General features: G+C 43.1%; 1 protein-coding gene across 3 annotated transcripts in view; it reads left to right on the top strand.

The window, feature by feature from the left end:
* The first annotated feature begins 4,393 nt into the window (after positions 1 to 4,393).
* The window catches only part of LOC132870996 (gastrula zinc finger protein XlCGF26.1-like), a 106,352-nt gene continuing 84,002 nt past the window's right edge, over positions 4,394 to 26,743 (top strand). For 2 of the 3 annotated variants that reach the window (XM_060905109.1, XM_060905107.1), the window contains exon 1: positions 4,394 to 4,537. The gene's annotated coding sequence lies outside the window, so the exon portion shown is untranslated. The remainder of the gene's footprint in view (positions 4,538 to 26,743) is intronic. The other variant, XM_060905106.1, reaches the window with a different exon arrangement.

Here is a 26,743-nt window from a genome sequence, read left to right as displayed (position 1 = left end):
GAGGACATAAAGCAGCAGCCACTACACCGTCAACAAACTCGAGTGAGCAAGTGAGTGGGGACTGACAGCATCCATACATCCTAGTTTACCAAAACACTCTAGGTCTGAGGACCCTCCAGAGCTACACCTTTACCTCATAAACACCATTAACAAAAGGCTTGATTAAACAGATATGTTTTCAGCCTAGACTTAAACGCTGAGACTGTGTCTGATTCCTGAACATTACTTGGAAGGCTGTTCCATAACTGTGAGGCTTTGTAAGAAAAGTCTCTGCCCCCTGATGTAGCCTTCACGATACGAGGTACCAGCAGATAGCCTGCATCTTTTGATCTAAGTAGGCATGGTGGGTCATAGAGGACCAGAAGTTCACTCAGGTATTGTGGTGCGAGACCATTCAGTACTTTAAAGGTCAATAGTAGTATTTTATAATCAATACGAAATTTGATTGGGAGCCAATGCAGTGTGGATAAGACAGGGGTGGTCATATTTTCTAGTTCTAGTAAGGACTCTTGCTGCTGCATTTTGAACTAACTGGAGCTTGTTTATGCACTTATTAGAACATCCAGACAGTAAGGCATTACAATAATCCAACCTGGAGGTAACGAACGCATTAACTAGTTTTTCTGCATCATGTAGTGACATTAAATTTCTTATCTTAGCAATATTTCTGAGATGAAAGAAAGCTATCAGGGTGATGTTATCAATGTGAGTTTCGAATGAAAGACTGGGGTCAATAATCACTCTGAGGTCTTTTACTGCTGCACGTGAAGAAACAGAAAGGCCATCCAGAGTTACTATTTAATCAGAAAATTTACTTCTAGCTGCATGCGGTCCGAATACAAGTATTTCAGTCTTGTCAGAGTTAAGCAGAAGGAAGTTAATTAGCATCCAGTGTCTAATGTCCTTCACACAGTCCTCAATTCTATTAAGCTGGTGTTTCTCATCAGGTTTTGCAGAAACATACAACTGTGTGTCATCAGCATAACAGTGGAAACTAATACAATGTTTACGGAGAATATCACTCAGACGTAACATATATATAAAGAAAAAAGTAGTGGGCCCAAGACAGAACCTTGTGGAACATCAAACTTTACCTCAGTATGTCTAGAAAAATCACCATATTGATATTGATAACATACTGATAGAAATCAGTTAAATGAGACCTGAGCCAGGAGAGGGCCGTTCCCTTAACTCCCACAACATTTTCTAGTCTATTCAGAAGAATGGAATGATCAATGGTATCAAATGCTGCACTAAGGTCAAGCAACACAAGCAGCGAGACACAGCCCTGATCAGACGCCAACAGGAGGTCATTTACTACTTTAACCAGAGCTGTGTCTGTGCTATGATGAGGTCTAAATCCTGACTGATACATTTCATGGATGTCATTCCGATGGAAATATGAGCATAACTGCTGTGCCACAGCTTTTTCAAGGATCTTGGAGATAAAGGGGAAGTTTGATATTGGCCGATAATTGGATAGCTGACAGGGATCAAGGTTAGGTTTTTTTTTTAATCAGGGGTTTGATAACTGCTACTTTAAAGGATTTGGATACATAGCCCATTGTAAGAGAATAATTTATTATTTTTTAGAAGTGGTTCAATTACTTCAGGTATTATATGTTTGAATAGATGTGTAGGTAAGGGATCTAGTACACAAGTTGATGCCGAGAGTAATGAAAGTAATTCAATTTCTCTAAGGGGAATAAAACATTCTAATTGCTGATCTGATACAGTTATATTGTTAACTACAGGGTCAGTTACATTGTCTGACCTTAAATTAGTAGTTTGAATTTTTTGTCCGGGTATTTTCAATTTTGTCATTAAAAAAATTCATGAAGTCGTTGCTACTACATACTGCAGGTGTGCATGTGTCTATAGTGGACTTCTCATCTCATTATCTGTAGCCGCTTTATCCTGTTCTACAGGGTCGCAGGCAAGCTGGAGCCTATCCCAGCTGACTATGGGCGAAAGGCGGGGTACACCCTGGACAAGTCACCAGGTCATCACAGGGCTGACACATAGACACAGACAACCATTCACACTCACATTCACACCTACGGTCAATTTAGAGTCACCAGTTAACCTAACCTGCATGTCTTTGGACTGTGGGGGAAACCGGAGCACCCGGAGGAAACCCACGCGGACACGGGGAGAACATGCAAACTCCACACAGAGAGGCCCTCGCCGGCCACGGGGCTCGAACCCGGACCTTCTTGCTGTGAGGCGACAGCGCTAACTACTACACCACCGTGCCGCCCTGCTTCTGTATTGGAAATCACAAAATGGGCTCAGGAATATTTCCAGAGAACATTATCTGTGAACACAATTCACCGTGCCATCCGCTGTTGCCAGCTAAAACTCTATAGTTCAAAGAAGAAGCCGTATCTAAACATGATCCAGAAGCGCAGACGTCTTCTCTGGGCCAAGGCTCATTTAAAATGGACTGTGGCAAAGTGAAAAACTGTTCTGTGGTCAGACGAATCAAAATTTGAAATTCTTTATGGAAATCGGGGACGCCGTGTCATTCGGACTAAAGAGGAGAAGGACGACCCAAGTTGTTATCAGCACTCAGTTCAGAAGCCTGCATCTCTGATGGTATGGGGTTGCATTAGTGCGTGTGGCATGGGCAGCTTACACATCTACAAAGACACCATCAGTGCTGAAAGGTATATCCAGGTTCTAGAGCCACATATGCTCCCATCCAGACGATGTCTCTTTCAGGGAAGACCTTGCATTTTCCAACATGACAATGTCAAACCACATACTGCATCAATTACAGCATCATGGCTGCGTAGAAGAAGGGTCCGGGTACTGAACTGGCCAGCCTGCAGTCCAGATCTTTCACCCATAGAAAACATTTGGCGCATCATAAAACGGAAGATACGACAAAAAAGACCTAAGACAGTTGAGCAACTAGAATCCTACATTAGACCAGAATGGGTTAACATTCCTATCCCTAAACTTGAGCAGCTTGTCTCCTCAGTCCCCAGACGTTTACAGACTGTTGTAAAGAGAAAAGGGGATGTCTCACAGTGGTAAACATGGCCTTGTCCCAACTTTTTTGAGATGTATTGTTGTCATGAAATTTAAAATCACCTAATTTTTCTCTTTAAATGATACATTTTCTCAGTTTAAACATTTGATATGTCATCTATGTTCTATTCTGAATAAAATATGGAAATTTGAAACTTCCACATCATTGCATTCCGTTTTTATTTATAATTTGTAGTTTGTCCCAACTTTTTTGGAATCGGGGTTGTATGATATTTTTGTCTAATTTGTTTAACTGGGTTTTCTTTACTTTTAGGACTTGTGTGAAAATCTGATGTTTTAGGTCATATTTATGCAGAAATATAGAAAATTCTGAAGGGTTCATAAACTTTCAAGCACCACTGTATTCTGTGGAACAATGATGGTACAACATACATCTTTAACAGGAAAAAAATAAAATAAAATTTTGTGTACAAGGTTTAATTTTTTTGGGTTTTCTGAAGTGAACTGCTGAACCTGATGCAGCCTTCAGCCAAGCCATGTTTGGTTGACTTGGCTAGAATTGTAGCAGTTCAGTGGCCAGTTCCTTTCTGTGCACTCATGCACACCTATGGGCAGTTTAGAGTAACTAGTTAACCTAATTGCATGTCTTTGGAGGAAACCAGAGCACCCAGGGGAGACCCACACAGAGAGAGCATGTGAACTCCACACAGTAAGGCCCTTCCCACCAACCACTGGGCTTGAACCCAGAACTTTCTTGCTGTGAGGCAACAGCACTAACCACCAAAATGCCTTAAAATTATACCTACAGGATAATAACTATACATCCAGCATACCTTATTTTTGATGAAATATCACCTTGGACAGACACTTTTTGTAGACGTCAACAAGATTTTGACAGAATTGGGTAGAGGTACCTAATTGGTGTAACAGAAAAGCATTCACCCTATCATCTGGCAATTGTGAGTTTAAATCCTGATGCTGTCACAAATCAAGAAGGGGGGGGGGGGGGGTGTCAACTGCAAGGAACACTTGTCAAATGTCTGTGAGCTCATACATATGGAAGTAGGTAGACAGCAGGTGTGTTATGCTGTATGATAAGCAGTTCAAATAGATTCAGTCTGCTGGCTTTATGTGCCTCAAAAGAGTCTTCTTTGTTATTCCGCCCACTTTGTGCGATGCACCAGTTCTACTGGAAGCAAACCAGTCCCAGAGAATTCAAGCTTCGAGCAGCCAAAAAAACCAGCACAGACATGTTCAGAACAATCAAATGGGTCCAGGTATTTAACATTGCACTTTTAAAATGACGTTATAATTGTTATTAGTAGAAGTGTGTGAGGGTTGGGTTGGGATAGGCGTCCTCCACCCTGAAACTCCACTCCAGTCCAGATGGTGGCGGTGACGCGTCCAGTAGCTGCTTCTCCAACCGCCAGTAAACACTGGAGAAGAAAAAGCTGATGCTCGTCTGAACTGCTTTAGCCCCTCGATTTATAAAAATAAAAGCACATTATTGTGTCTGACTCTGAGGATTTAAAACCCTGAGGTAAGTTAAACTGAAGGTGTGCGGTCGAGTCCCAAATACATGTCCACTTTACTGTTTTAGTGAACTACGTTCAGTCTGAAAAAATGCCGTGTGCACTCTAGATAGTGCACTATTTATCCACTCAGGAGAGAGTTGTAGTTTGGCTAACCTTTTTAATTGTATGTTTAAAGTATTTAAATAATCTTCACTTCAAGTTAATTTCCACCTATTTATTTATTTATTTATTTATTGCTAATTTGCGACTTCCTCGCAATTCCAACTTTTTATTTCTCGGAATTCCGGCTTCATTTCTCACAGACTTTTTTCTCCTCTGTGTGTTTGTTTATTAAGCCAGTCAGGCAGCGTTACCCCCTCTGCAGTATGTTAAGCCGAAAGCTTGAAACATTGAGAATGAAAATGAGTGAAATCTGAGGGGAGTATTTTAATCATGGTTTCCCGAACCGGGAGATCTTGTTACTGGAAGAACTTTTTTTTTTAAAATCTTTATTGAAAATAACAGCAACAAAATACAAATACAGTTATTAATACACACACAAACAACAAAGCAAGAGCCAGGGGGAGTTTTCAAATAAAAACGTTAAATAATCAGCACAAATGAGAATTTAGCAGCTTTCTTGTTTTTAGAGTTCGAGATGATTTTGATATACTGTTCAGTTTCCTTTTCGAAGGCTATAAATGAAGGTTTTGAGCGACTAAACTTGGCTTTATGAATATGGTATTTTCCTAAAATGATCAACAAATTTATTATAATTCTTTGAGGCGGCATGGTAGTGTAGTGGTTAGCATGCTCACCTCACAGCAAGAAGGTCCTGGGTTCGAGCCCCGTGGCCAGCGAGGGCCTTTCTGTGTGGAGTTTGCATGTTCTCCCCGTGTCTGTGTGGGTTTCCTCCGGGTGCTCCGGTTTCCCCCACAGTCCAAAGACATGCAGGTTAGGTTAACTGGTGACTCTAAATTGAGCGTAGGTGTGAATGTGAGTGTGAATGGTTGTCTGTGTCTATGTGTCAGCCCTGTGATGACCTGGCGACTTGTTCAGGGTGAACCCCGCCTTTTGCCCGTAGTCAGCTGGGATAGGATCCAAGTTGCCTTCGACCCTGTAGAACAGGATAAAGCGTCTACAGATAATGAGATGAGAGAATTCTCTGATTTTTGATTTTGTTGTTATGGAAACCAAACACTACATATTTCCAACACAGAGAAAAATCAGAGTCAAGCTTGGCTGTAATGTACCGGGTTATTTCTGTCCAGAATGTGATCGTAAAGGGACGTTGCCAGAACAGGTGCGTTATTGTTTTCGGGTCCATCTCACACAATGAACAGTCCACACAAATGTCTCTCTTTTAAGCATATGGGAGCGTTCGCCAAACTAGAGCGTGATGTAATATTGCGCATAAAATTGGTTGGCAAGAACCATTCACAATAGCTGACAAAGTTGCATCATCACCTAATTTTCATGGCGATTTATCACAGTATGCAAGTTCGTTGCCAACTGATGCTAAGCAAAGATATGCAGCAAAGCTTCTGTACAACAGTGGCCCCAAAGTTTTGCCTGATCCTTACGCGGTTTTGGACAAATGGGACCAAGCACCTGGCCTGACCTGACCTGACCTTTGGTGATATTTACCTGTATGTGATTGACACGCCTTCAATATCCACAAAAGAATCAGTGAAAGCCTACAAGTCTCTTGATGCGTACAAGTGTTAATTATTCAGTTGTTTTATTGAAATACTCATTTATATTTGCTTTTTGTGCCTAATAATAAAAAGACAAAGATTATCTCATCTCATTATCTCTAGCCGCTTTATCCTGTTCTACAGGGTCGAAGGCAAGCTGGAGCCTATCCCAGCTGACTACGGGCGAAAGGCGGGGTACACCCTGGACAAGTCGCCAGGTCATCACAGGGCTGACACATAGACACAGACAACCATTCACACTCACAGTCACACCTACGGTCAATTTAGAGTCACCAGTTAACCTAACCTGCATGTCTTTGGACTGTGGGGGAAACCGGAGCACCCGGAGGAAACCCACGCGGACACGGGGAGAACATGCAAACTCCGCACAGAAGGGCCCTCGCTGGCCACGGGGCTCGAACCCGGACCTTCTTGCTGTGAGGCGACAGCGCTAACCACTACACCACCGTGCCGCCCCATAAAGATTATATTGTGCCTATTTAATCTTTGAAACATAATTTAATAAGGAAATAAAGATGGTGGCACGCGTGGTTGCAGCGGCTCACGGCTCTCCTTTTCAGTACTCTTTTTTTTTTTTTAAATTTCTTTCTTGCTTGTTTGTGCACCATCGGTTCTGCGAACATCCGGTACACCCGCCAGACACTTTTAGCCATCGGTGACCAAAACCAGATATCTGTTTCGAGCGACTTTCACTTCACGCATAACATCCCAGATGACATCGTGAGACCGCCGGGCTCTCCGTGGATTGTTGTCGGGTCTAGGAGGCGGCGCAGACGGAGGAGGGAGAGGAAGCAGAAGCGGGGCCGCAGATCCGGTGCTATGCTAAGGCTAAGAAAACAACCACACAAGCCACCTCTATCGAGCCCGTATCTCTCCAATGCTAGATCCCTGGTGCATAAAATGGATGATCTGGAATTACAACTCGCTGGAAATCGCTATGTTCAGGACTGCTGTGTTTTAATTATCCCCGAAACCTGGCTTCATCCGGGAATTCCCGATGCTAGCTTGCAGCTAGCAGGCCGCACTCTGCTCCGCTGGGACAGGACTGAGGACTCCGGTAAGAGCAGAGGAGGGGGGCTCTGTATTTACGTGCATGATAATTGGTGTAACAACGGAACAATTATAGATGAACACTGTTCCCCAGACCTCGAGTACGTGTCTGTAAGATGCCGGCCTTTTTTTCTACCGAGAGAGCTAACTGTAATGATTGTCACAGCTGTGTATATTCCACCCGATGCCTGTGTAAACACAGCGCTCTCTCTCCTGCCGAACACCGTAAACGAACAGCAGCGGGCCCACCCTGACGGTGTTCACATAATTGCAGGAAACTTTAATAAGGCCAACTTGAAGACTGTACTGCCGAAGTTTTACCAACATGTTAAGTGTTCTACTAGAGGGGAGAACACTCTCTGGATCATGTTCATTCTAACATCAAGCATGCGTACAGAGCCATACCCCTCCCCCACCTTGGCCAGTCAGACCATCTTTCCCTCCTGCTCTCCCCAGCCTACACCCCCCTCAGACACAGAGCCAGGCCCACCACAAGGACTATCACAACCTGGCCTGACAACACACTCTCCAAACTACAGGACTGCTTTAAATGGACAGATTGGGACTTATTCGAACACCAGGAGCTGGAGACATTCACAGGAACGGTACTGAACTTTATCAAGTTCTGTACTGGAAATGTGACGGTGGATGAAAACATCCTGGTTTTCCCAAATCAGAAACCCTGGATGACCAGCCAGGTCCGCTCACTCCTCAGGGCTCGCGACGTTGCCTTCAGATCAGGTGACAGAGCTCTGTACAGTGCCGCTCAAGCTGATCTAAAAAGAGAAATTAAAAAAGCCAAGGCGGACCATAGGCTGCGTATGGAGTCCCACCTGTCCAGCAACAACATACGGGAGGTGTGGCAGGGCATCACAAACTTCAGAGACTGTGATGCGTCAAGAGGAGACTGGAGTGCGCCGCTGGCAGAGGAGCTAAATTGCTTCTTTGCTCGCTTTGAAACATCTCAGCAGCACTCATCTGCTCCAGCCCTGCCCCCACCACCACACAGTTCATGCATCACCCCATTCACTGTACAGGAGCACGATGTCAGACGGGTGCTCCTGGCAGTGAACCCCAAGAAAGCTGCCAGCCCAGATGGAGTACCTGGTAAGGTGCTCAGAGCGTGTGCCCACCAGCTCGCCCTTACCTTCACCAGGATCTTTAACCTCTCCCTGGCTCAGGCAGTCATCCCACCCTGCCTAAAATCTGCAACAGTAATCCCAGTGCTGAAGAAGTCTCCTGTCACCAGCCTGAATGATTACCATCCTGTGGCCCTCACTCCGGTAATCATGAAGTGCTTCGAGAGACTAGTTCTTCAGCACATCAAGGACCACCTCCCCCCAGACTTCGACCCCTACCAGTTGGTATATCGGACGAACAGATCCACAGAGGACGCCATCGCTCTAGCTCTCCACTCTGTACTGACCCACCTGGAGCAGCAGCAGAGCTACGTCCGCATACTCTTTGTGGATTACAGTTCTGCTTTCAACACAATAAACCCGGACATCCTTATCAGAAAACTGGACACACTCAGCCCCCCCCCCCACACACACACACACACACACGTGCCTGGATAAAGGACTTTCTTACCAACCGGCCCCAGACTGTGAGACTTGGCCCCCACTTCTCCTCCACCCGCACGTTGAGCACCGGCTCTCCACAGGGCTGTGCGCTGAGCCCCCTCCTGTACTGCCTCTACACCCACGACTGTAGTCTGACCCACAACAACAACCTTATCGTCAAGCAGTCCCCCCAGGATTTCGTTAGTCTGGTTAACACCAGACCATATCACAAGTGAAATATGGTCTGGAATCCGCCTATTGAATTTCTCATAGGGGAGGTGTGGTTTACGATTGTCAACGGCCGTTTATTGGACTTTGCGAATGTCTATCATTTGACGTATACGTAGCCCATGGCCAATCATGGCAGTTGTACCCGGTGACGTAGTTAGAGCGACGAAGAAGACGAAGAGGCGAAGAAAGACTGAAACGCCAAACGCTGTTCTTTTTTTAAAACAAACTTTCGCTCTAAACTATTCAGAACAGTGTCTAAAGCTTGATCGAAAGTTTGGTTCGTATCACTCGCCGCCATGTTAAATGTGATCCGTAAACAGTCCCAAATAAACTACAAGCTTCCGTTTGTCGAGTAGTACGTGTCACCGTCTTTCCACCCCTCCCCATTCTCTGATTGGCTCCCTAACTCAGGCGAGCCTTTAGACCATAGTTTCCATGCTGTCTTTTCAGATCGGAATGATTGTGCAAAGCAGCATGGGATTTCCCAGGCTAGGATTTCGTGGGCCTTTTTTGTGATTGTTGTGGGCTAAAATCTCTGATGTTGCGAGGGTTTTTCCAAAAAATTGTGATGAAAGTTGCAGTGTTTTTTAGGTTTTTGTTGCGATTACATTGTGGGAGGAAGTGAAAGTTGCAAGAAATTCTTGCGATTTTCTCTCTTTGTGGTTAAAATTGAGTGATATGTTAAATATTAAGTTATTACTGAAAAACTATTGATTAAAATTACAAAGGCACTGAGAAATGGTCCTATAAAACAACTTTACCAATATAAAAGATGACCAGGACTACAAAAATGCAGAAAAATAGGCTTTACTTATCCAAATGCACCTGTTGGTTCAAAAGTTAAAGTGCATAGAACCTCACAGCACAACATGAAGTTACCTTAAAATATAATTGCCTCAGCTTTGATGTAAGAAAAAAAACCTATTAATACTAGTACTGTGTGCAGGCAGTCTCTCCTGAAGACTAAATTAAACAATTATAAACTAATAAAATAAATGGCTCAGGCTTCTTAGAAGAAAAAAACAATTTGAACAGAACCTCACAGTATGATGCTGAAGCTGCCTCAACAATGGAAAATAAAATACTATTTTGGCAAAAATGTTGCCATCTATTAATTTCTTGTATTAAGTAAAAAAAAAAAAATAATGTAAAGTGCACACAGTCCTTCCCTGTAAACATAACACACTTTCAGTAACAGAATTTTAGCTTATGAGTGATTCCACGCTTATGGGTACTGAAATGGGGACATGAACTTATTTTTAAAAATTAACCTAAAACCATTTCTTTTTTTACCATCAGGTCACAAAACATGTAATCTTTAATGAATGATATGTTAAAAGATAACTTTAATTTTCTGAGATGTAATAAAAACATATTTATATGCCAAAGTCAGAACGTAACAGAAGTGTTGTGGACATATATATTCTCAATTTTAACAATGTAGAATTACTTTTTGAAACATAGGAAGGTAATGTTTTAGCAAATATAATTAATAAACATGTGTAGTAGAATAAATATACACATTCTTTCAATAAGATTAACATGGTATATAGCTAGATTGTAATTAATTTGTAACAGACGCGAGATGGACAATCGTAACAGAAGTAATGTAACAGACATCATTTTGGAACTCATAGGCTTGACTTTGGCATATAAATATGTTTTTATTACATCTCAGAAAATTAAAGTTATCTTTTAACATATCATTCATTAAAGATTACATGTTTTGTGACCTGATGGTAAAAAAAGAAATGGTTTTAGGTGAATAAGTTCATGTCCCCATTTCAGTACCCATAAGCGTGGAATCACTCTTATATAAACACTGACTCGCACATGCAGTGTTGCCAGATACTGCTGACGTTTTCCAGCCCAAAATATGTTCAAAACCCGCCAAAATGCACTTAAAACCGCTCAATCTGGCAACACTGCGCACATACTGCTTCTCTTGAACGTCTACACGGAATTAAGGCGGAAGATAGTTTGTCGACGTCACCAACGATTGGTCAAATTTGCGGGAAAGTTGCGGTGATTGGATATCAGGGCTTTTTCTAGAAAATTTTAGTATGTGGGCGCTCACCATGGCGAGGGAGCGAAGCGGGGGGGGGATGGTGCTGGTTGTCCCCATCCCCCCCGCCGTGCAAAGCCTTTGAAAAATGCTTCAATGGGACATTCTGAGGCTATCTGAGAGGGAAATTGTAACAAATTGTCTGTCAACATTGAAAAAGAAAGAAGTAATCTTCTTCTGCCCCGGACAGTCTTTGGCCTTCTTCCGCTTCGTGCCGCGGGATGACAGCTTTAAATGCCCAAGTGTCAACAAAAACAGCTCGCGAACTACTTCTGTCAAAAGCTCCCGCGCCGGTGGGTGACAGGTCATTCAGTCTCGAGAAATCTCGCTCTACAAGTCAGCTGACCTTGTATGTAACCCATGTCAAATCTCGTGAGAGCAGCCGCGACAAGTAAACAACTAAACAACATGGCGCCTCAGTCTGGAAAATGCCAATTCGGATTGTTTTTGCACCGTTTTGCTGGGATGTTTTCACGGAGTCGGTAAGGGTGCGCACGCCGAGAGTAAGAGGGCGCAGCGCCCCTGTTCCCCCGTTTAGATGAAAGCCTGGATATAATTGCAACATCGCCCTGAATTCGCGGGGATTGGTTGAATTTGCGTTGAAGTTGCAAATCGCAACATCGCGAAATCCTGGAGGGTCTGGTCAAGTTTGCTGACGACACCACAGTGGTCGGACTCCTCTCAAAGGGAGACGAGGCAGCCTACAGAGAGGAGGTCCTGAAGTTGGCAGCCTGGTGTTCAGAAAATAATCTCGCTCTGAGCACCAAGAAAACCAAAGGGCTCATTGTTGACTTCAGGAAGCACAGCACCGACTTGGCCCCCCTCTACATCAACAACGAGTATGTGGAGAGGGTCCACACCTTCCGGTTTCTCGGCGTCCTCATCTCTGCCGACATCTCCTGGTCAGTAAACATTTTAGCAGTCATTAAGAAGGCTCAGCAGCGGCTACACTTCCTGAGAGTCCTCACGAAGTACAACCCCGATTCCAAAAAAGTTGGGACAAAGTACAAATTGTAAATAAAAACAGAATGCAATAATTTACAAATCTCAAAAACTGATATTGTATTCACAATAGAACATAGACAACATATCAAATGTAGAAAGTGAAACATTTTGAAATTTCATGCCAAATATTGGCTCATTTGAAATTTCATGACCGCAACACATCTCAAAAAAGTTGGGACAGGGGCAATAAGAGGCTGGAAAAGTTAAAGGTACAAAAAAGGAACAGCTGGAGGACCAAATTGCAACTCATTAGGTCAATTGGCAATAGGTCATTAACATGACTGGGTCTAAAAAGAGCATCTTGGAGTGGCAGCGGCTCTCAGAAGTAAAGATGGGAAGAGGATCACCAATCCCCCTAATTCTGCGCCGACAAATAGTGGAGCAATATCAGAAAGGAGTTCGACAGGGTAAAATTGCAAAGAGTTTGAACATATCATCATCTACAGTGCATATCATCAAAAGATTCAGAGAATCTGGAAGAATCTCTGTGCGTAAGGGTCAAGGCCGGAAAACCATACTGGGTGCCCGTGATCTTCAGGCCCTTAGACGGCACTGCATCACATACAGGCATGCTTCTGTATTGGAAATCACAAAATGGGCTCAGGAATATTTCCAGAGAACATTATCTGTGAACACAATTCACCGTGCCATCCGCCGTTGCCAGCTAAAACTCTATAGTTCAAAGAAGAATCCGTATCTAAACATGATCCAGAAGCGCAGATGTCTTCTCTGGGCCAAGACTCATTTAAAATGGACTGTGGCAAAGTGGAAAACTGTTCTGTGGTCAGACGAATCAAAATGTGAAGTTCTTTATGGAAATCAGGGACGCCGTGTCATTCGGACTAAAGAGGAGAAGGACGACCCAAGTTATCAGCGCTCAGTTCAGAAGCCTGCATCTCTGATGGTATGGGGTTGCATTAGTGCGTGTGGCATGGGCAGCTTACACATCTGGAAAGACACCAATGCTGAAAGGTAGATCCAGGTTCTAGAGCAACATGTGCTCCCATCCAGACGACGTCTCTTTCAGGGAAGACCTTGCATTTTCCAACATGACAATGGCAAACCACATACTGCTTCAATTACAGCATCATCGCTGCGTAGAAGGGTCCGGGTACTGAACTGGCCAGCCTGCTGTCCAGATCCTTCACCCATAGAAAACATTTGGCGCATCATAAAACGCAAGATACGACAAAAAAGACCTAAGACAGTTGAGCAACTAGAATCCTACATTAGACAAAAATGGGTTAACATTCCTATCCCTAAACTTGAGCAGCTTGTCTCCTCAGTCCCCAGACTTTTACAGTCTGTTGTAAAGAGAAAAGGGGATGTCTCACAGTGGTAAACATGGCCTTGTCCCAACTTTTTTGAGATGTATTGTTGTCATGAAATTTAAAATCACCTAATTTTTCTCTTTAAATGATACATTTTCTCAGTTTAAACATTTGATATGTCATCTGTGTTCTATTCTGAATAAAATATGGAATTTTGAAACTTCCACATCATTGCATTCCGTTTTTATTTACAATTTGTACTTTGTCCCAACTTTTTTGGAATCGGGGTTGTACAACCTAAACTCCAACCTGCTGCTGACCTTCTACCGCTCATCCATCGAGAGCCTGCTGACGTACTGTATTACAGTATGGTACGGCAGCTCCACTGCTGTAGACGGAGAGGCTCCGGAGGGTAGTTAAGGCAGCACAGATCATCATTGGCTGCCCTCTCCCCTCCCTGATGGACATTTACACCTCCCGCTGCCTTAGCAGAGCTAAGAACATTATCAAGGACAGCTCCCACCCTGGCTTTGATCTGTTCGACCTGTTGCCCTCAGGGAGGCGCTACAGGTGCATCAGAACAAAGACAAATCGATTCAAAAACCGCTTCTTTCCAAAAGCCATAACCGCCCTGAACTCGGATATGCTCTGACTTTACAGTCTATTTATTTTACTATGTGACTCTTTTTGTGCAATACCTCACTCCATAATGTGAAACGCAACACATTCACCTCAGGACTGTGCACCTTACACACAGCACACACACCAAGTCTGTGCACCTTACCTTACCTTGCAATACTTCATAATAGGGTATTAGGCAGAAAAAGAAATTTACCAGTCAAAAATAATATTTTATATAATCCTGATAAGCGCCGCAGGTGCGAAGACGAGCGCCGCAGGCGCGAAGTCCCTCTAGGGGGGTCTGGGGGCATGCCCCCCCAGAAAATTTTTGAAATTTAGACTTCATTTCCTGCATTCTAGGACATTTTCAGGGTGAAATGGCGTGTAATTTTTGATCAGAAATATTGCATATTTTTACTTTGTATTTTTTTTCAGTTTCACTCCTGAATGTATCAGATGTATGTATGGTGTCTGATTTGGTAACAAAAGTGAAAAGAAAATAAACAACAATGAATTGTATATAATCTTTTGATCTAGTTACAGTATTTAATAAAAAAAAAAAAACCCAACAGTATTCTATTTTACCATACCCCAATGAAACCCCCTTGTTAATCAATGTATCACACATACCTTTTCTGTCTTTTTGTGGAAAAACGAATCAGTTTTTGTCACATTCAATTTGGGGCGTTTGTTGGGATTCATCTTGATCCAGAAGAGTGAGTCAGCAAAAAAAAAATGCGGTTCTCCCGCCAAGAAAGAGGAAACTACAACGCAGGGTGTTTGGCAATTTTCGACCAATCAGAATTCGCGATTTATTCAGTCCGCATGTTACAAGATTCAGTGCGGGCCAAAATGGCGGAAGCGATGAAATATTCTGATTTTTCATTTCAAGTTTTCAGTATTTTTCGTATTAAACTGTGTTTCTTACGATTTGTAAATGATGGCGGAACCACACACGGACTGGCCATCGGGAGTAGCGGGAGTTTTCCCGGTGGGCCGGTGGTTCAGTGTGGGCCGGCGGAGAAAAAAACAAAACAGTTGCGCGCTGGCCTTTAATATGATAAGCAATGTTAACAGTTTCTTTAACAAACTGTTAACATTGCTTATCATATTAAAGGCCAGCGCGCAACTGTAATAAGCAATGTTAACAGTTTGTTAAAGAAACTGTTAACATTGCTTATCATATTAAAGGCCAGCGCGCAACTGTTTTTTTTTTTTTTTTTTTTTTTTTTTTCTCCGCCGGCCCACACTGAACCACCGGCCCACCGGGAAAACTCCCGCTACTCCCGATGGCCAGTCCGTGTGTGGGCGGAACATAACTGGATTTATCGGATGACATGTGGGAGTATTCATGTGCGAAAATTTTCGGCATTATCGTCCGTTTCAGTATCCGTCTGTGTGTATACTTGCCCGTTGAAATCGGCAATTGCCCGTCAAATTTACGGGTGGACGGGTCTCTGCCTAATACCTTACTTCATAATGTGTAATATTTTATTTTATAATGTGACTTGTGCAATAATTTATAATGTGCAGTGAGCAATACCTCACTCCATAATGTGTAACACAACACATACACCTCAGGACTGTGCACCTTACCCCCCTTACACCCCCCCTCCCCCCTACACACTGTTTTGCACTGTTATTGGAGATGCTTTAATCTCATTGTTCATGTGTATAGTGACAATCAAGGCATTCTATTCTATTATATTCTAATGTTGTTGCTTCACACACACACACCAAAGATATAAAGTACAGTACTAAACTTAAAGGACATGGGACATGGATTTTTTTCTGGGTATAATTATGTATAAAGGACATAAGAAATGCCATCTAAATCGCTGCAGGGCGTCAAAAATGTGAAAATCATCACATTATTCAACTTTTTTATACGTCAGCGTAAAACAATGATTCGTTAATTAGCTAGGTGGTCACGTGACCCGTGACGTCACAAAAACTTTCCAAGGAGCCAGCGCTTGGGTATCTAATGTAAACAGGTTACCGAAATGGACACCATCGACAGTGACATTCCCAATGTTTCACAGAGATGTGAAGTTAGACCCTATCAATTCAAACCGATAGCTGGAAATTCGCATGAACATAGATCTTGTCTTTACTCTGACGGGTCAGATGATTCTGAGAGTGAGAGTTCATTCAATCCCCATGAAACTGAAAGCGGTCGGCTCGATAACACATTCTGGTAAGTTAAAAACAATTCTGCTCAAAGGCTAATGATCTGTTGAAAGAAGTATTATTTTTGTATCATACATTGAAAGTTCAACATAGATCTAGCTAAAGTCCGTTGCAAGCTAGTGTTTTTTTTTTTCTGATATTTTTCGAGATTGATTGAGATACAATGCTTCCAGAGTCCGAGATGAAAACATTCAAAATGGTGAAATGAGTCAGAATTATGATAATCAATAATTGATATACCCAAAATGATAATACTAATCCTTACCGCATGAGGCCCATGGTAAAACCACACTTCCAGGAGGGGCTGCCGTCTGCCTCCCAAGCCGTCCGAGAGCGCTTCTCGTCGGGCACGGCCAGGCGGGCGAATGCCCTGGTCCGTCTGCCCTGTCTAAAAAAAATAATGGTACAACTCCGAGTGAAGGTATCAATGCGCTGTCGAAGCTCACAGAAGGTGTTAGTACGCCTGTCATTATAGTGCGGACTTTCCATAGCATAGAAAATCGCCACGTTTCAATTTGTGTAACTGAACTTTGATTCATGTCACTGGTCATATAAACCTATGTAAACAGGAAAAACGCGGAAGAGTTTGGTCGCATCTAACTACAGCCCCAAAAAATACCATTGGCCATGCTGAGCCTAGCTACACTGCTAACAGGAATAACAGCGCGTCTGACTGACTGGGAGGTCGCAATACACCATGATGTTCAATGTACGTTAAACACTCTAAAAACGAAACAATTTTCTTGTCATCCAAGACACAAAAACTATTTTGTCGCATTCGTCATCATCACGATTCACACTTCTCCATATTCATCTACCCGCTTGTGCTGTACCCGAAAGTTTTTGTGACGTATGATCACGTGACAGTGGCTCTTCCGGTTGTAAAATATGCATATCAGAGCTCGAGCAGAAATGCCATATAATCATCACGAATATAACGATTTTGCTGAATTTAATAGATAATTTTGTATTTGTTGATGCAATTATTTCATATTTTTAATGGAAAGAAACTGATATAGCGTGCATTTGTTTCATGTCCCATGTCCTTTAAGCAAGTTCTACATTTAGAATGCACAAGCAGTGTTTTAAATCCAGGCTATGCTATTTATCTTCAAATACGTCATGAAAAGTTTGACCAGTCTTCTAATGTCAAATATTTATACCGCAAAAAGTACATAAATTTGCCCTGAGTACGTTTGCGGAAATCGTACTCGTGTACTGCGTATAAATCAGCTGCTCGTGTGTTTTTACTCATCTTTTGGTTGATGTCTACGGAATGAAAAGAGAAATACCACACTGGATCGGTCGGGGCCCGGGTTAACAACGACCGTCTCCGGTACTGTTGGTCAGCAGGATGCCGGTGGAAAGTGTGCTACTGTTGCGCTAAAACAGAGAAAGAGAAAAAGAGGGGGGAGGAATGTTAGGAGAGAGCGTGAAAGATGGAAGGGAAGGAGCTTAGAATTGAGGGTAGGAACACTGAATGTGGGAACATTGGCAGAGCGAGAGTGTTAGCGGGTATGATAGAAAGAAGGAAGTTGGACATTTTGTGTGTGCAGGAGACGAGGTGGAAGGGAAGCAAGGCCAAGAACATTGGAGATGGATGCAAGTTGTCTTATTATGGAGTGGATGGAAAGAGAAATGGTGTAGGTATTGTTTTGAGGGGAGAGTTGGTCAACAGTGTGATTGATGTGAAGAGGGTGTCAGAGTGATAGGCATGAAGTTGGAGATTCAAGGAGTGGTAATCAATGTGTGTGCGTACGCCCCACAGGTTGGATGTGAGAATGAAGGGAGTGTCTTTCTGGGAAAAGATGGATGAAGTGGTAGAAAGTATACTGCAGGAGGAGCACGTGCTGATGGGAGCAGATTTCAACAGACATGTTGGCGAGGGAAACCGAGGAGATGAGGACGTGATGGGCAGATATGGTGTAAGAGAGAGAAATGTGGAAGGGCAAATGGTGGTTGATTTTTCAAAGAGGATGAATTTGGCAATAGTCAATACATACTTCGAGAAGAATGAGCAGCACAGGGTGATGTTTAAGAGTGGGGGAAGATCTACACAGGTGGACTACATACTCTGCAGAAGGGGTAACCTGAAGGAGATTGGAGACTGTAAAGTGATGGCAGGGGAGAGTGTAGCTAGACAACATCAAGTGGTCGTGTGCAGGATGAGCTTGAAAGTGAAAAAGAGGAAGTGTGAAATAGTATAGAAAAGCTCTTAGTGCTGCTAGATCAACATATCTCTCCTCCCTAATAGATGATGATGATAATCCTAGATTCCTATGGAATACTGTAGCAAAATTAACCAGGAACTAGACAGGGACACTCTAACAAGTGCAAACCCCGCCTTTTCCCTATTAAAATACATTGGGCGAAAATTTCGAAGTTCTGCCATGACCTTGACCTTTGACCTCCAAAATTTAATGGTTTCCTTCCTGGGTGATTGGCAACACATGTACAAAATTTGGTCCAAATCGATCCATTGGTTCTTGAGATATCTTGCAGACACACAGACAGACAGACAGATACACACACACACACACAGACTGACGCAGGTGAAAATAATAACCCCTCCGACTACTGTCGGCGGGGTTAATAAGACCACTATAGACACATGCACACCTGCAGTACGTAGTAGCAATGACTTCATGAATTTTTTTTTAATGACAAAATTGAAAATATCCAACAAAAAATTCAAGCTACTAATTTAAGGTCAGACAGTTTAAGTAACCCTGTAGTTAACAATATAACTATCAGATCAGCAATTAGAATGTTTTACTCCCCTTTGAGAAATCAAGCTACTTTCATTAATCTCATCAAAATCCTCAACTTGTGTACTAGATCCCTTACCTACACAACTATTCAAACAGATAATACCTGAAGTAATTGAACTGCTTCTAAAAATAATAAATTCTTCTCTGAGGATTAGCTATGTACCCAAATCCTTTAAACTAGCAGTTATCAAACCCCTGATTAAAAAAACCTAACCTTGATCCCTGTCAGCTGCCCAATTATCGGCCAATATCAAGCCTCCCCTTTATCTCCAAGATCCTTGAGAAAGCTGTGGCACAGCAGTTATGCTCATATTTACAAAGGAATAACATCCATGAAATGTATCAGTCAGGATTTAGACCTCATCATAGCACAAAGACAGCTCTGGTTAAAGTAGTAAACGACCTGCTGTTGGCGTCTGATCAGGGCTGTGTCTTGCTGCTTGTGTTGCTTGACCTTAGTGCAGCATTTGATACCATGGATCATTCCATTCTTCTGGATAGACTAGAAAATGTTGTGGGAGTTAAGGGAACGGCCCTCTCCTGGCTCAGCTCTTATTTAACTGATCGCTATCAGTATGTTGATGTAAGTAGTGATTTTTCTGGACATACTGAGGTCAAGTTTGATGTTCAACAAGGGTCTGTCTCAGGCCCACTCTTTTTTAAAATTAATAAATTAATTAAAAAATTTGTGTGTGTGTGTATATAATATATGATGTGTGTGTTACCTCTGGGTGATATTATTCGTTAGCATGGTATTAGTTTCCACTGTTATGCTGATGATGCACAGTTGTATGTTTCTGCAAAACCTGATGAGAGACACCAGCTTAATAGAATTGAGAAATGTGTAAAGGACAGACACTGGATGCTTATTAAAGGAACAATCCAGAGTGATATGCTTTCTAGGTCTATTTTCGCATTATTGGGAGTGCATACGTTGAGTTGCTACTATAATCGCATCAATCGGATGTGTTTTGAGACAGTTTGTTTTTTGCGATTTCAACCGGAAAGCACTAACTCGGCAGTGCGAGGGGCATGTCTTTTTGCCGATACAAAACGCTAGTTTTAGAACCATTGCAAAGCTCAAAACAACATGACAGTTCTGTGGAAGTGAGTAGAGGGTTCCTACAAACAAAATGAAGTGTCCCTATCTCTGCAAGTGCATGGACAGTGTGTAGAAGAGTAAATGCAAAGCCAGTACCTTACCTGAAGTTGTTCTTCTCCAGAGGCCATCTTCAGGGGAAAGTCTATCAAAGTTGAGTGCCGAGTGCAGAGCCCATCCCGCTGGAAATGCACAACATACCACAATTGTGCATTTCCAGCGGGATGGGCTCTGCAGCGAGAAGGAGGTTTTCTGATCACACAGTAACTCTGGATGGCCTTTGTTTCTTCACGTGCAGCAGTAAAAGACCTCGGGGTGATTATTGATGCCAGTCTTTCATTTGAAACTCATATCGATAACATTACCCGGATAGCTTTCTTTCATCTCAGAAATATTGCTAAGATAAGAAATTTAATGTCACTACATGACACAGAAAAACTAGTTAATGCTTTTGTTACCTCCAGGTTGGATTATTGTCATGCCTTACTGTCTGGATGTTCCAATAAGTGCATAAACAAGCTCCAGTTCGTTCAAAATGCAGCAGCAAGAGTCCTTACTAGAGCTAGAAAATATGACCACATCACCCCTGTCTTATCCACGCTGCATTGCCTCCCAATCATATTTTGTATTATTTATAAAATACTACTATTGACCTTTAAAGCACTGAATGGTCTCGCACCACAGTACCTGAGCGAACTTCTGGTCCTTTATGACCTGCAACGTCTACTTAGATCAAAAGGTGTAGGCTATCTGCTGGTACCTCGTATAGTGAAAGCTACATCAGGGGGCAGAGCCTTTTCTTACAAAGCCCCACAATTATGAAACAGCCTTCCAAGTAGTGTTCGGGAATCAGACACAGTCTCAGCATTTAAATCTAGGCTGAAAACATGCCTTTTGTTAATAGTGTTATTAGGTAAAAGAGTAGATCTGGAGGGTCCTCAGACATGGTGTTTGTTTGGTAAACTGGGATGCATGGGTGCTGTCAGTCCCCCACTCACTTGCTCACTCAAGTTTGTTGACAGTGTAGTGGCTGGCTGCTTTATGTCCCGGGGTGCCCTCATGCCTCTGTTACCTGCTGGCTGTCCCCTCTTAGTTATGCTGTCATAGTTTTGCTGGAGTCCCTGCTTGCGCTCAGTGCAAAATGTGTACTGTTCTGACTCATGAGGTGACATTGGGCGTACCTAACAACTTGTGTTTTCTCTCTCTTCCCCCCGTCTGTCCCTCTGAGTTACACATGTCAATTCTGAGATTGAGCTGCTGACTCCTCAGCCCTGCCTGAACTGTCCTGATGCCCTATGTCTGGCTGGAGTCTCATCACATCATTCCTGTGTAGGACGGCCCCATATGGACAGTTGAAAGTCACACTTGGAAGATGCTCTGGACACTTATAGTAATGCTTTTATGGCTGAGGACTACAGTTGACTTGGTAACTTGAGGACTGCAGTTGTCATGAACAGTTTTGCACTCAAGTTTCCATCAGTGAAGAGTTGAACAGACTTCCTGTTAAAACTGTTAATGTTATCATGTTGTCTGTTATCACCCAAATGAGGATGGGTTCCCTTTTGAGTCTGGTTCCTCTCGAGGTTTCTCTCTCATGTTGTCTGAGGGAGTTTTTCCTTGCCGCTGTCATCACAGGCTTGCTTACTGGGAATGGGTTAGGGACAAAATTGGCTCATGTTTGAAGTCATTAAAATTCTGTAAAGCTGCTTTGTGACAATGGCTATTGTTAAAAGTGCTATAAAAATAAACGTTTTACTTTTTACTGATATTATTCTGAATAAAACAGAAAATTATCTTGCATTTCACAACATGATTTTCATTCTTCATCATGACAAACAGACGACGGACCCAAACACACACAAACTGATTATAAGCATTCAGGTTTTTGTAGGCTTTTAGACTGTCCATGGTGTAGGCACTTGGCGAGAGTGCCAGATACAGTTGTGCTCATAAGTTTACATACCCTGGCAGAATCTATGATTCTTTGACCATTTTTCAGAGAATATGAATGATGACACAAAAATGTCTTTTCCACTCGTGCTTAGTGGTTGGGTGAAACCATTTATTGTCAAACGACTGTGTTTTCTCTTTTTAAATCATAATGACAAACTGCCCAAATGACCCTGATCAAAAGTTCACATAGCCTGGTGATTTTTACCTGATAACATGCACAGAAGTTGACACAAATGGGTTTGAATGGCTACTAAAGATAACATCCTCACCTGTGATCTGTTTGCTCGTAAACCGTGTGTGTGTGTGTGTGTGTGTGTGTGTGTGTGTGTGTGTGCGCGCGTGTGTGTGTGTGTGTGTGCGCGCGTGTGTGTGTGCATAAAAGCTGAGTGAGTTTCTGGGATCCAGACAGACTCTTGCATCTTTCAACCAGCCACTGACGTTTCTGGATTCTGAGTCCTGGGGAAAGCAAAGGAATTGTCAACGGATCTACGGGGAAAGGTAGTTGAACTGTATAAAACAGGAAAGGGATACAAAAAGATATCCATGGAATTGATAATGCCAGTCAGCAGTGTTCAAACTGTGATTAACAAATGGAAAATCAGGGGCTCTGTTAAAACCAAACCACGGTCAGGTCGACCAACAAAAATTTACGCCAAACAGCACAGAGACAAGTCTCAAAACTTCTGGAACAAGGTAATTTGGAGTGATGAGACCAAAATTGAACTTTTTGGCCACAACCATAAACGTTACATTTGGAGAGGTGTCAACAAGGCCTGTGATGAAAGGAACACCATTCCTACTGTAAAGCACGGAGGTGGATCGCTGATGTTTTGGGGATGTGTGAGCTACAAAGGCACAGGAAACTTGGTCAAAGTTGAAGGAAAGATGAATGCAGCACGTTATCAGCAAATACTGGAGGCAAATTTGCGCTCATCAGCCCGGAAGCTGCGCATGGGACGTATTTGGACGTTCCAACATGACAACGATCCAAAACACAAGGCCAAGTTGACCTGTCATTGGCTACAGCAGAACAAAGTGAAGGTTCTGGAGTGGCCATCTCAGTCTCCTGACCTCAATATCATTGAGCCACTCTGGGGAGATCTCAAGCACGCAGTTCATGCAAGACAGGCCAGAAATTTACAGGAACTGGAGGCTTTTTGCCAAGAAGAATGGGCAGCTTTACCATCTGAGAAAATAAAGAGCCTCATCCACAACTACCACAAAAGACTTCAGGCTGTCATTGATGTTAGAGGGGGCAATACACGGTATTAAGAACTGGGGTATGTAAACTTTTGATCAGGGTCATTTGGATGTTTTTTGTTGTCATTATGATTTAAAAATAGAAAACACAGTTTATCAATAAATGGCTTCACCCAACCACTAACCATGAGTGGGGAAAAAAGTTTGTGTTATCATTCATATTCTCTGATAAAAGGCCAAGAAAGCAAAAATTCTGCCAGGGTATGTAAACTTATGAGCACAACTGTAATTTACTATGTCTGGATAGGTCACAGCTGGCAGGATGTCAACATCTTGCTCCCACTTAGCCCCAGCATCACTGTAAGGGTCAAAACCATCTATCAGTCAGTTTCTCTACATATTGCTTCCTTTCAGCAGGCTTCAGGGTTTTGAAATAATCTGCCATGTCTACAGACCAGCCACTGTCTCCCCCCCCCCCCCCCCCAAAAAAAAAAAAAAAAATCTCACACAGGTTTCTTTCAAGTCAATAGTTGTCAATAAATCACAAATAAAACACCTCAGATTTGTTGAAGTTGTTTGTCACTCCACTTTTTATTCCCGTGGGTTCACTTACCGCTGCCGTTATTCCCCCCCCCCCCCCCCCAACCATGAGTTTGTTGTACTTGGCAAAGAGTGCTATTACTTCCGGTAGTGGTGGCGTCAGTGGTAGTGGTCTATTGAGCTCCAAGCCTCTGATCCCTGGAGAGAGAGAGAACTCTGTCTAGCAATTAGCTCTGGCAGTAACGAAGCCTGCTACTTTAACTCGATGCTAAAGGCCCAACTCGCAAATCTCTGCATCCTGTTTTCGTTCTGGTTTTATTCTGACAGTTGTGACCAGAAGTGATTTGTATCCCCACCACTTTGATGCTTCTTTCAGGATGCTATCCTCGCTGCTATTCTTCATCCGCCATGCTATGTACAAAGTACAACTGTGTAACCAGGAAATTTATAGTTTTAACATGAAGTCTGTTTTGTTGAAGTTAGTAACTGTTCACTGATGGAGACTTAAGTGTAAAACTATTCAGAACAACTGCAGTCTTAGTTATCATGATGATTGTAGTCCTTACTCATCATAGAAGATGGTTCTGGACACTTACAGTTTTGCTAAGTGTGTCTTTTGACAGTCCATACAGGGCCATCCTCCACAGGGGCAATGCAATGAGACTCCAACCAGATGTAGGGCATCAGGATGGATCAGACAGGTCTGAAGGGCAGGAGGAATGCAGGCCATTTTGTCCAACGACCATTTCGTCTAATGCCTTTTCATCCAATAGCTAAGACGTTTCGTCCAAAGCCTTTTTCATACACACTATCAATTATATATTTCTTGTATTTGTTTGAAAAAAGGAGGAATTCTCAATGGAATTTGACCGATGCAAAACACAGTTTAACCACCTGCCACTCACCAAATGCGAGTTGTGAAATCTAATGGCGAGTAAAGATCGCCCTAGGCTCGCCTTTCTTGGCAAATGTGGTCAAAGCGATGGGTTCCTATCTAGTATTCATGTAAAATCCAAGAAATATTTGACAAAAACTCTTTCCTTGCGCATGTTGGGGGCCACCATTTGCAAAATGAAAACAAAACCAGAAATGATGGGAATCAGTGAGTGTCAACTTTGGACATGTTCACCACATATAAATTAATCGATAGTGTGTATGAAAAAGGCTTTGGACAAAATGTCTCAACTATTGGATGAAATGGCATTGGACGAAATGGTCACTGGACCAAAGTGTCCTGATCCTGGCAGGAGAGGTCAGCATCTTAATGGTGTCTGAGGAGAGAGCAAGAGAGAGATCAGGTTGTTGGGTATGCCTGGTGTCACCAAATGAGTAGCAGTATACATTTTGCACTGAGTGCAAGCCGGGACGCTGGCAAGACTGACAGCATAACTAAAAGGGAGAGCCAGAAGGTAACACAGACATGAGAGAGCCCTGGGACATAAAGCAGCCAGCCACTCCACCGTCAACAAACCTGAGTGAATGTGTGAGAGTGGGGGGTGACAGCATCCATACATCCCAGTTTACCAAAACACACTATTGGCCCTTTTCCACTACCCTTTTTCAGCTCACTTCAGCTCACTTCAGCCCGACACGGCTCGCGTTTCGACTACCAAAGAACAGCACGACTCAGCTCGCTTCAGCCCTGCTTAGCCCCTAAAACTCGCACCGTTTTGGAGTGGGGCTGAAGCGAGCCGAAGCGAGCTGAGTGAGGCTGGGGGCATGAGCAGACACTCCCCTGTGCACTGATTGGTGAGGAGGAGTGTCCTCACACGCCCCGCGAACACGCTGGGATCTGTAAACACCGTAAACCCGGAAGAAGAAGAATTACGAATTACGAGAATTTCTGAAGCCTTATCCGCCTCGCCTCATCTATACGCTCTTGCCAGTATCTGTTGGCGTTGTCGGTGACAACAAGCCACAGAACCAAGACCAGCAACACTAACGACTCCATGTCTTCCATGTTTGTTGTTTACTATTTGGGTCGTGAGACTACCGCTTAAAAGCTCACTGATGTCACTGTTTGCGCTGCTTAACGACATCACGTGACGTCCACCCACTTTCGCTAACTCCACCCAATGTGTCCACCCACTTCCAGCCAGCACGGTTCAGCGCGGTTGTAGTCGAAATGCAAGTCCAACAGCCCCGCTCAGCCCAACTCAGCACGGCACGGCTCAGCCCGACTCAGCCGCATTTGTAGTGGAAAAGCGGCATATGCCTGAGGACCCTCCAGATCTACTCCTTTACCTCATAAAAAAAAACTATTAACAAAAGGCTTGACTAAACAGAGATGTTTTCAGCGGAGACTTAAGCACTGACACTGTGTCTGAGTCCTGAACGCTACTTGGAAGGCTGTTCCATATCTGTGGGGCTTTGTAAGAAAAGTCTCTGCCTCCTGATGTAGCGTTCACTATATGAGGTACCAGCAGATAGCTTGCACCTTTTGATCTAAGTAGGCATGGTGGGTCAAAAAGGACCAGAAGTTTGCTCAGGTACTGTGGTGTGAGACTATTCAGTGCTTTAAAGTGCATATTCTGGACCAATTTCATTCATTCATCCTTTTTTTTTTAATATGAAAGTATGTCCCTTGACACACTTATCCAGAAGGATAATTGTGCACAAGGCCATCTGTCTACAGCAGAAAAAAATAAAATAAAACGTGTCTGGAAAAATCCCAAGGGAGTCTGGAGCCAGATTCGTGATGTTACCTGAGGAAGCGCGAGCAGGCTGCATGAGCTTTGCGCAGTCTCAGTGCACAGCCTGTGTAGAGGAAGCGCTCCAATTTCTCTCTCATTGTCCGGTCTTTTGGAAAACGATGAGTACTAATCCCATCAAGATTGGGGCTGCTACACCATCCTATGATACATCTGTTAACCATTTTAATAATTACACGATAACGTTGAAGAAATTTGCAGAAAACCACCAGGTTGTATTCTCATAAACAAACCAGCACTGACGT

Source organism: Neoarius graeffei, chromosome 22 (genome assembly GCF_027579695.1).
Source record: "Neoarius graeffei isolate fNeoGra1 chromosome 22, fNeoGra1.pri, whole genome shotgun sequence".
In the NCBI taxonomy this organism is placed as follows: domain Eukaryota; kingdom Metazoa; phylum Chordata; class Actinopteri; order Siluriformes; family Ariidae; genus Neoarius; species Neoarius graeffei.
This window is presented reverse-complemented; position numbering and strand designations above follow the sequence as displayed.